The sequence below is a fragment of the Verticillium alfalfae genome, genomic scaffold (genome assembly GCF_000150825.1).
Source record: "Verticillium alfalfae VaMs.102 supercont1.12 genomic scaffold, whole genome shotgun sequence".
Lineage (NCBI taxonomy): Eukaryota > Fungi > Ascomycota > Sordariomycetes > Glomerellales > Plectosphaerellaceae > Verticillium > Verticillium alfalfae.
In genome coordinates, this window is record NW_003315027.1 from 173,078 (window position 1) to 180,831 (window position 7,754).

General features: G+C 55.9%; 1 non-coding gene across 1 annotated transcript; it reads left to right on the forward strand.

The window, feature by feature from the left end:
- The first annotated feature begins 2,835 nt into the window (after positions 1–2,835).
- On the forward strand, positions 2,836–2,920 carry VDBG_15177. Its single transcript has one exon. It is a non-coding gene; the product is annotated as a tRNA-Thr (tRNA).
- Positions 2,921–7,754: the final 4,834 nt, after the last annotated feature.

Sequence of the window (7,754 nt, forward strand, 5' to 3'; positions counted from 1 at the left end):
GTCAGGAGAAGGCACCACCACGCAATTGCCGGTTGTTGTTAGATTTGTCCCCTCGCACCAAAGCCTGTGCGTAAAAAATGGCTTTGCGGTGGCGAGAAGGAACGGCCCAGGCATGGGTGCATCGCGCCTTCTCCAAGGAGTCAAATGCCCAGGCCGGGGCTCATCAGCTATTGCCAGGACCACGCTAGCTACCAGTGGGCGGTACACCTGCCATCTGATCAGTGTCGACGCCCTGTGCTTGCGAGTGCCCACTGCCACGAGCGCTCCCGCCCGTCCACTCGGAAGCCCCACCGAAGACAAGACAATGCAGGTGCCAGGTCAGCTACGAGTCTAAGACAATTCCAGGGCGGACAGGCGCGATGAAGAGCTACCCCACCGGCTTCAGGCAGCCTGGGGCCTGGGCCGGCCCTTTCCTTCATTCTCAGTGTTGACAGTTCTTTGTATGCGAGCGAGAGGAACAGGGCCAGACAGGTCAGGTGCGACAGGCTCCAAAGGGGGACAGCAAGAGATCCGGAATCTCCAGTCTCGAACGCTAACGAGTCCCGACTGCTCGGAGGCGTCACATCGCTCGCATCGCAGCCCAATGCGCGTTGACGCACTGAGCTTTAGGCCACTGATGCAGCGCGCGTGCGTGCGTACATACCTGTTCTGCTGACCCTGCTTACCCATTTCACGATCGATGGGACGTCACGAGAGCCGCAGTGTGGAAAGTCAAGACCAGTCGCTTCGATTCCCCCCGCATTGCGATCGGCTGGCTCTTGCTTGCACCTTCGCTGTCTTCTCTCTGAATGGACAGGAGAAAGACACTGAGTAGGCGAATTGCTGGGGTGGAATCAGGTCGAAAACACCTCAACTCTCATTTCTCGTCTCACCTCGCTCACGCCTTGACACCCCCTGTGGCACACAAACTCTTCCCTACATCCTGTTGAACATTTTTCTCTCTGGGATGAGGGGAGGGCAGCTGCATCATCTGTACACCCACATCCCTGAAACCTCCCGCGGCTGCCGCTCTCAGCAGCAGTTCACTGGGCCAGCAACAAGCAGGAGCCCTGCCTGTCACCGTCTCAGGTCGCCGAAAATGATTCCCGAAAGCTCGTTCTGACGAGTTGCAGAGGACGAGAAAGGAAACCGGTAATTGCTCCTAAATTTGACATTGTGCAATAACCACAACACCGTTACCGTCTTCAGCTTGGCCTCTGGTCGTCACCAAAATCCGGCCGCTCTCTGCGAACGGCGCGCCTCGCTTGCGAGGCTCGCACTCACAACCCTGCACTGGGTGTCACTTGAGAACGCTCGGCATGCTGGACTGCTCTTCAATTATATTGCACCAATGAAGCAGGACTGTACCAGCCTTGCCATCGGCCTAGTGCACTTTGATAGAAGTCAAGGTTCGTTCAGTCGTCTGAACGAACGCCATCGGACGAGAAGACAAGATCGACCCGATACACCAACAAAGCTACCTCTATTTCGCTTACTCCCCGTCCGCACTCCAACGTGCACCAGAGGCCCGGCGCTTGCAATTGCTCCAGCACTCGCGATTGCGAAGCGATCCATCGGGCTGCGACGATGACGGGCGTCCTAACCTCTCATCTGTCAATCCACTCACACATACCGAGACACCCCACCCCACCATCCCATCTCGTGCAGCTCGCTCATCTCATCAGATGGCGGCACTTTGCCGAGCCGAGATACCCCGGTTACATCGGGGCTGGCAGCCACTACTATACTCATTGAAGACCCCGGCGTCCGATGGCCGTAAGTGGTGTGGTGTTAAAAACCTCGATGTATGCACCACCCCTCCAATGTACCATAGCGCCATGTTTGTGGCCGACTTGCATCCAGAACATGGGAATGACAGCGGCCTTGTTGAAGTCCGTCAGCAACAGCATAAGCTCCGATACACGATATTATGAGTAACGTTTTTTTTCTCCTTTTCTTACGGCGAAGCCGGAGAAATGAATAACGGGACTCGAATCCCTGTCAACGCGAACATCACATTTTGCAGGGGGCCATACTCACCGCGAGTTGCATTCAATCGGCCTCTTCGCCGTCCACGTCGCCAAGCCTAACTGCCTGAGCTGGAATGGGCCGACTTGACAAGCTGTCCTACAGCTTGTGGCGACAATTCAAGGGCTACATGCATCATAGTGGCTCCAAGCTCCTGGCGCTACGGTTTATCGTCTCAGGATCGACGTGACACTTGTATGACAGTTGAACGCTCATGCACGCATTTCTGGGACTCCTCTGCCAGGTATTGGGGGCAAGCCCGGAACTCGGGGATCCGGCACGTGAAGGCCATGCGAAAACAATCTGGCAACAGCTCTTGGATCTGCATCTGATTCTCGTTATGCTGCAACATCATATGACACACGTTGGGGGAGGAAAGCCGTGCGGGTTCCCGACGCTGTGGAGCCCTACCTCCAAAGGTCACGCAACATTGCCAACACGTGCAGAATGACACGGAATATTTTGGGGATCGTCAGGATATCAAACAGGTCCCTGTAGGCTCGGTAACTTCCAGGGCACGACGAACAACCATTCAGCGCACCGGAGCTCCCCTGGGGTCCATCTGCATATCTGAGAATAGCCGACAGTTACTTGCGATCTGGGTCGCCGCGTGCCCTCTCGCCGGTTGCATGATCGCTCGTCTCAGGCGACAGCGTGGGTTCGCGACATCACGACTTGCTGTGATCGTATGTTCCCACAGCTGCAACCGCCCTCCTGAATGCCCTCACAAATTATACTCTCGAGTTGTCCCGTTGCTCAATACCAGGGGACATACCAGCCATGGTTCTTGTCATCTTGAAGTAGTGTGGCATCGCATTACGTCATCACGCCGCTATAGCTCAGTGGTTAGAGCATCGCACTCGTATCCATATTCGACATGCGGGGGTCGACGGTTCAACTCCGTCTAGCGGCAGAATTCATTTTGTTCTCTCCATCAAGATCATTTTGAGGTCATATCTGGCTCAACATTGAGATCAAGGGATTTATTTTTATGAACTCGTCCCAGTCACTCGTCAACTTTTAGGGTACACGGGCTCAGTTTCAGGAGTAGTGTGGTCTCAGAAGCTAAGCCACGTCTTCGACCGGTCGATCACACAAACATGCGAGTCAGCAGAAGCGGCGACTGCAACCAACATGAAGCAAATCCAGTCTATTGTGTCTTGACCCTAGCATCTTCAAAGCACGAATGGGCGAAAGGGAGGCGCAAGGACATTTATTCAGCCATGAAAGTTGCGCGGCATTCGTCAGTGTGTGGTCTTGGGCGCTTGGTAATTTGAGTTACTGATGCCATCTCTAGCTCGGCAACATCACATGATTGGCTATTCTGCGGAGAAAGCACTGCGTCCAAAAGTCATGTCAAGTGCAGTGTCGTTCCTACCAACAGTAGAGGGAGGATTGCACCAAGACAGTCAGTTCCTAGTACGGCCTGAAACACCGATGTCTCGCTTGCGCGGTGTGATCAGACGAACACATCAGATGGCAGCGAGGGATGGTGTCATGCGACGAAAGGGACCGGCACAAACTTAAGCTCGTACGGGCCTGGTTCGAATATCGTCACATTGGCTGGGCTGCACCTTGTCAACAACAGGGCAAATTGAGCTCAAATACAGTGGTCGACTGTTGACCGTGCACGCGCATCGAGCAAGAAATGGAAGATCCCCAAGTCCAGTGGCTTTAGCCGATGCCGCCGCAAGGACTAGGTGTGGCGCTTTGGTCGAGATGAGCTTTTAACGCCAGGCACGTGGATTGGATCTCTGCCGAGTCTCGCCGGGTGGCGCGGAGTCGGTCATGTCGACTTCAGGTCGACTCCAGGTGTGACTGGGGTCTCCGAGAGACTCGATAATCTTGGCGGGAAGGGAAGGTCGACGTGCACGCCTGCTGATGCGTGCATTCGACCCTGCAGCCAGGTGCGGATATGAGCCTGCAGCATGCCTACCTTGCCCGGCGTCCAGACTTCGACAAAGATTGATCCGTAGGCGGGTAAACCTCCTCGACATGGCTGGAGGGGCTCGGAGGAGACATAGCCCAGGGGGGTAGCGTGTTGAAGACGGACGAGGTTCTGTAGGAGCCACACAGACGTATCTGGCTGTGGCAAACAAGGGGAAGGACGGGTCATAATTCGTAAACACCTCACACGGCTCAGTTGGATGGCTGGCGAATGTGCGACATGGGCTCATTGCGCCCAAAGAAGCCAGAACGACGTTATAAGACCCGGGGCGAGGGAAATGATCGCTGCTCTTGCGAGGGATGTATCTAGAAAGGGCCACGGGACGCTGAACACAACTGATCGACCAGCACATTTGTGATTCGACCTGGCGAATGGGTCTGGCCCGAGCCTGATGCGCTCGTAGACGTACCTTGGAGCACGCCGTCCATTTCATGGCATGAGGTGAGAAGCGACTGAGCCACATAAGCTGACCTGGTCCTGCAGGGCTGCGGCGCAGTGATGTCGAGGTGCCACTGAAGTGCGGTGGCAGCAGATCTGGCCGCCCCTCCCCCTCCTTGTGGTTGTTCTCCAACACCTCGTCTAGCGTGCATTGCGCGCCCACACTACGGCAGGCGGCGGGCGGCAGGCGAGAGGCGGGCGAGAAGCGAGCACAGACGGGATGAGCTTGAAAGGTAAGGTATGGCACGCAATATCGAAAACCACGCGTACCTTACGTTAACCCCTCGGGCAAAGAGGCGAGAAAAGTAATTGACTGGCTCATCCTACGTCAATCATTGCCGAGGCGAGCGCAGCGCAAGGCGATGGAGCCGTTGCGGCAGCGTTTGAAGCAGATTTGAGACTCGGGACAGCGGACCTGATACAGCGACGATCCCCACGCGACGGACGGCTAAGTTGATTGATGTGCGGGCGGGGAACGAATCATCGCCAACGATAGGACGCTGATGGGGGAGGGGGGTGGGTTGCGAAGCAGGAAAAAGAGCATGGTTACAGTTTGCCACGCCGCGAGAGTTTTCGGGACTGGAGACGAGCGCTTGACCAGCCAGACATGGCCATGCCCGCCTTTTACCGGACGGTGGCTTGAAGCTCGGCGGAGACGCACATTGTGGTGTATCTGATGGCGGCGAGCCGAGATACAGATCATTGCTGACCCTGTGGGTGAATGAGTCGCAGTCGACTGGATGAATGATACTGCGCACAGTCACAGGGCCTTGGCTTTGGGGGGATGGGAGAGGGGGATTGTGGGGAACCCAGCCGCCGTCAGCGACCGAATGGCGGTTGAGCGTGGCCGAGACTGATCGGTTGTTGTGCATATGAGGGGACCGGGCCTGAAGGCACGTTAAAGAGCTGCACGCAGGTGTGAGTGGGCCACGGCGTCTCCCGTGGGTTCTGTGAGCTGTCGCTACCACGCACCTAAGGACATACTGTGGTGTGTCTGGCAACCACGTCCACCACAGACAGCCTCATGGCTCGCGTCTCATTGTTGCTACACCAGCTTCGCCGACCTTGTCTTCGTCTGCTTTCTTCTTCCCTTCTTTGCCACCACAGATAACCGCTGTCAGCACCTCCGCCCTTCTCTCTTCACCTTGCCAAGGCTTGGAGTCTGTAAAAATGAGCTGAGAAGGAGGACAGAACCTGCAGGGGCAGGGATGATGGAAGCTGGAAAGCTTCCTACAATGAACGCCACCGACCTTGGATCCGCCTTACCTGGCTCTCCTCTCAGTCAGAGATGATTGAATTCACGTCGGGGGGCATCTCGTATCGAGGCAAAATTTTGGTTGTCTATTCCTTGTGTGTCACGTAGGCATGCTAGATGTATACGTGGCCGAGCTCATTATGATATGCACCAATGCTCGGGGCTACACGCTCAACGCTTCCAGCGCGGCTCCGTAAGGTATGGAATGAGGAAGGTGCTGCCCTTGCAATTGTTGGTCGGGAACAGCGAATCTGTCGACTGTCGCCTGATTCGCGATCACGATGCAATCGGCATGACCGTGTGGGTGCGCAGGTGCAGCGCAGTAACAATAGCAGCAGAATGGAGTAGTGGCAGCGGCAAGAGCAAGGGATACCGAGTGGTGTCTCAAAGTAGGTGCAGCCTGTAGAGCACATGGTCACTGCCCAGCCTGCAGCGTGCCTGCCGCCTGCCTTAGTGTCCACCATTGCTTCTGTAGTCCGTGCCAGCAGTTCCCTGATAGGCACTGACTTCCTGCCACAGCTCCCGGCCTGCAGGAAGGTAGAAGAATGCCTACATGCATATTCAGCGAATGAAGTAGCTTGCCATCATCCGAAAAATTTAGAGCCTTCTCGGATGAGGAAAATGAGGTGGTTTTTTCTTTCAGGTTTTTTTTTGGTGTGACGACGTCGTCCCGAAAGCCAAAAGGACATTGGAGACGCAGTGATAAGTCATGAAGAACAATGTCTCTCTAGCCTATCAGGCATTACGCATCATCTAGAAGCTCAACAGGACATGACAACGAAGAAGGCAGGTGCATGTGAGGGGCTTCAAGCCTTGAGGTGCACACGTCTGCTAGTAAAGAGGGGCTGCTTCTGCTTGGCGAGGCAGCTGGGACACACACTTGGGTTGTTGCTCATGCGTATGTAGGTAGAGCCGAGGCCGGTGCAGGCAGGTGCAGGCAGGCGAGCTGGTACGTGCAGGCACAACGCGCTTTAGCAGGGGCGCGAATGGGTTCGTCCATCCCATCTCTTGAGGTAGATCCGTCCATCCAACAGTTGGGTTGGAGGTGTGGTGGCAGGCATGGCGATCTCTGCTTCGTCCTATCCTCGACCGTCTTAACTCTCCAAACGTCCAAGCTTCCAGAGCTCTGGGTTCCCGGCCAGGCTGGTGCTATATTCCTCTTCTTCACGAGCCGGACCTCGAACCGCAAGATGAGGCGAGATGCCAAAAGAGAGCCAGCCAGCCATACACCCACCCACACCAGCGTCTTAACCCCTCGTCGCTCAGACTGGATGAGAATTAGAGACGCAGCTGACGGCGGTGAAAAGAAAGTTCAGAGAGCATGGCGTAGACAGTTCTCTCTGTAGTATCCCTTTCCAATTTCCCTCAAGTCTCCTCTCGGGATCCATCATGCCGCTATCAGTACGGATCGTCGTACGCCTCCTTCAAACGGAAGCAAGACCTTGGACGCGTCAATCGCATCTCCAACACCTGCAGAGAGATACTGCGGTGGATTCGCCCCGCCGCCGCTGTGCTGCTGGCGGCTGTTGGGTCACTCGTGGGTGGATTTACCATACGACGGGCCGGGCCAACAATGATTTGCACACCACCCTCCTGGCTTCGCCATCTCCACCAATGTGTGTGGTACCTCACCAAAATTACCCTTACAGGTCTGCAACACCGTGGCCACGCACAGGCGACGGGACCTCGATGCTCGCCGCATCAGATCAGCGTGCCAGCCATCCGTCTTGAGTTCGGGCTCAAGCTCTATCGTTGGGGTTGAGGGCCGGGATCAGCAGGCCGCTGTGATCGCAACCATGATACAACCGCGACAACGACCGTGGCCATGGTGGCCGTGATTGTGGCCACGACCGAAAGCAACCAAGATCTAGATAGTGTCATGGCTGTCTCGACTGGCGGACTGCGCAATACCAGCACGATGAGCGGCAGCTTCATCAACCATCCCATCGAACAATCCACCCACCCACCTGATCCACCAGGCCATCCACCTTTTTTTATTCGTCCCATCTTTTCTTCGACTTGGGACGATCGGCTCACACTCTCACACCCTCCCTGAAGCACCCTGGCTTCACTCCTTCGTCCCCTGAACCCCGTCTCCCCGGTGGG